The following is a 3,802-nucleotide window of genomic DNA, read 5'->3' as shown; positions in this document are numbered from 1 at the left end:
CAAAATCAGATACCATATATAGAACTTATTCATACATATTCATTAAGTAATCATGCATAATCATAATACTTCCCATAAATCATTAACATATTCTCCTCCCATATCCGATTCTGGGCAGTAGAGCTTAGAAAGGTCCAGAAATGGGTCTGGGGTACGATTTGGGTAGGTGGTATATGAGTCGGTGGTCGCGATCTCCCCCTGCCGGAATTACCTTTTACTAAAGTTCACAGTTTCTTGGCAGGCAACTACAAGCTGTTCCAGTCGACTCTTCCCAATTTCCATTAATCTCATATTCTGACATCTCAATACATTTTCTACATACAGAAGACTGGTCAGATACAAAGAAACCTTTCAAACCCTAAGTTATTACCTAAGTTTCAACAATGATTCCAGCCCATTCTTCTGGCCTTAGTACAGGATGTACAGAGGGTCTCGTAGCAGCTTTTACTGTGCAACTATAAGTTTCCTCAAAATATATTTTTATCCTTCTATATTTCTATTCTATAAAATAATTCTATAAAAACAAATAATCAAACAAATAAAGTCAATCAATCTTAACTTATTAACAAATCGATAACAGTAACATATGTCCTCGGTCCTTTAAAAATCCCTCTACATGGGTCAACCCACCATAGTCCCTTCAACTAGCTTTTTTTTAATGGGTCAACACAGACCAGCAGCCAAGCACCCACACAGCCTCTCACTCACTCCCCTCTCCCACAAGATGGGAAGAAAATAGGAGGAAGGTGAGAAGACTCACAGATCAAGATAAAGATAGTTTAATAAAGAAAGCAAAAGCTGCAAGTGCAAGCAAAGCAAAATAAGAAATTCATTCACTACATTTAATCAGCAAGCAGATGTCTAGCCACTTTCTGGAAAGCAGGGTCTCAGCATGCCTAAGAGTTACTTGGAAAGACAAATGCCATAATCATGAACATCCCAAATTCCTCCTTTCCCTGAGCTTTTATTGCTGAGCACAATGTCATATGATATGGAATAACCCTTTGGTAAATTCAGGTGAGCTGTCCCATCTGTGTCTCCTCCCAGCCTTTTGCCCACCCCCAGCCTCCTGGCTTTGGAGGGGGAGAGGGAGAGAGGGAGAAAGCCTTGATGCTGTGCAAGTACTGCTCAGCAATAGCCAAAACATTGGTGTTTTTAATCAACAGTGTTCTGGTTAGAAACTCAAAACACAGCACCATAGGAGGTGCTATGAAGAAAATTAACTCCATCCCAGCCAGACCCAGTATACTAATTTAGAATAGCAAACAAGTATGATTTTAATTATCAGTTTGTTGAGATGGTGAGCGGATATTTTTGGTTTCCTCCTTTTATCTTCAGACATTAGCCAAAATTCAAAGAGGCTAAAAAGTAAAGTGCATTCTTACAGGGTATTCTGCTAATGCCACATGGTCCTTGTATACCCAGAAGACCATGGGAAAAAACATTTCACCCACTTCTGCCAGTACAATTATATTGTCTTCAGACCTTCCCACAGTCCACAAACGCAGGAAAAATCCTTAAAAGTTTCAGTCATGTTTTTTCCCACTAGCCCACTACAGAGTTACAAAAGATCCAAGGAAGACCTCTACATAATCTTCAAGAAGGGAAAATATTGGGGAAAAAAAATCAGAACTATTTTTTCAAATGCATGGCCTTTCTAAAAGCTTCTGTGTTACATATCTACTAATAGTTAGAATTAATTAAACACATTTGATTAGGAATATAGAGTTATAAGAAATATTTTAGTGGAGTTTGCGTTTGCATAGCAACCAACAGCTACTATGAAATCCTTTGTACAGCCCCGTACCAAGGCCGAAAGAATAGGTCAGAATCACCTAGTAGGAATGATTAGAACTTTGATAACAGACTTAAGATTCAAGATGATTGGATACAGTATACAGTGTACACTAGGAGAATGCATTGAGATGTCAAAATGTAGAATTAATGGGAACTGGGGAGAGTCGACTGGAACAACCCGTAGATACCTGCCAAGAAACAGTTACCTTAAGTAAAAGGTAATTCTGGCAGGGGGAGATTGCGACCACTGACTCATGTACCACCTACCCAAATAGTACCCCAGACCCATTTCTAGATCTTTCTAAGCTCTACTGCGCAGAATCGGATATGGGAAGAGAGTATGTTAATTATTTTTGGAAAATATTATGATTATGCATGAATACTTAATGAATATGTATGAATAAGTTCTATATATGGTATTTGATTTTGAGACTTGGTGTGCTTTGATCGTGAGAGGACTCACTCATGCACCCGGCCATCAATAAAGAAGTGTCTGCTTATCTGCATCACATTGGTGTCGATAAGTTCTTCATTCCGAGATTTCAGTAACATCTGCTTTTCTGAGTTGCTGAAACAGACTCTGAACAACTGTATTCTGCAAGATAAAGAGACCATGAAGAAAAATTGCAGAGGCCTCTATGCTCTCTGATATACTGATTCACTTGGGACATCCCAAATCTTTACATGAGCCTGAAATTTTAGCTTTGAGTATGTGCTGGGTTGACCCTGTCCAACAGTGAAACACCCACCCTGCCTCTCACTCACTCCCCTATCCTGTAGGGTGGGGAGAAAATAGAAGGAAGGTGAAAAGACTCACAGATTGAGATAATAATGGTTTAATGAGGAAAGCCAAAGCTGCGCATGCAAGCAAAGCAAAAAGAGCAATTCATTCACTACTTCTCAACTGCCAGGAAATGTCCAATCACTTCCTGGAAAGCAGGGCCTCAGCATGCATAATGGTTGTTTGGGAAGACAAATGCCATAACCATGAACATATTCCCTCCCTCCTTCTTTCCCTGAGCTTTTATTGCTGAGCATGATGTCATATGGTATAGAATATCCCTTTGGTCAGTTTGGGTCAGCTGTCCTGGCTGTGTCCCCCTCCCAACCTCTTGCCTACCTCCAGCCTACTGGCTTTGGGGGAGGAGGGGGGAGAGATAAAGCCTTGATGCTGTGTAAGGACTGTTCAGCAATAGCCAAAACATTGGTTTGTGACCAATACTGTTTTAGCCACAAATGAAAAGCATAGAACCACAGGGGCTACTATGAAGAAAATTAACTCCAACCCAGCCAGACCCCATACAACCTCCACCTCCATACCATTTACGTCATGCTCTGGTCCCATTATGCATCACTGCTAGCTTTTGCCAACTCAAAATAAGTACTGAATTTCAGTTATGAATTGAAAGTTTATAATGTGGGTAATATGACCATGTCTCCTTTAGCATTTGCATTTCACAGCTTCCTTTATGTTGGTCCTATATCCTATAGTGAACTCAAGACTCAGGATATAAGACTTTTGGGTTTATATTGTTTGATTATTACCCACAAATATAAGTTCAAAACTCACACTGCTTATGCAGTCACACTCTAATTCTTAGGGCACTGGAGTAGAAAAATAGAAGTCCATGGTCAGGCTTCTTTAGTTAGATGTATGTTTTTAATAAAACCAAGGCAATTTACATGTTTGTTTTATTGTTTCAGTGCTGAGTTACTGAAACTTGGATAGACTATTCTTTCAGTGTATTTAGATCACAATTCTTCCTCATATCCACTTTTTTATATATATAACAAACAATTTTTTATGGAATAAAGATAATAATTTGACTTGACTATCTCTAGCAATCTTATGGGATTTTTTGCTGATTTTTTTATCATTTATCAGATATCAAAGGAAAATATGCATGATTCTATCAGCCTTCCCCTTATTATTTGGTACCATTATCATAGTCCAAGAACCACACCGTTGCAAACAGTTGCAACTTCACCTGCCTCAGTTACAAAC

The sequence above is a fragment of the Falco peregrinus genome, chromosome W (genome assembly GCF_023634155.1).
Source record: "Falco peregrinus isolate bFalPer1 chromosome W, bFalPer1.pri, whole genome shotgun sequence".
Taxonomy (NCBI): Eukaryota; Metazoa; Chordata; class Aves; order Falconiformes; family Falconidae; genus Falco; species Falco peregrinus.
Note: the sequence above shows the minus strand (reverse complement) of the source record.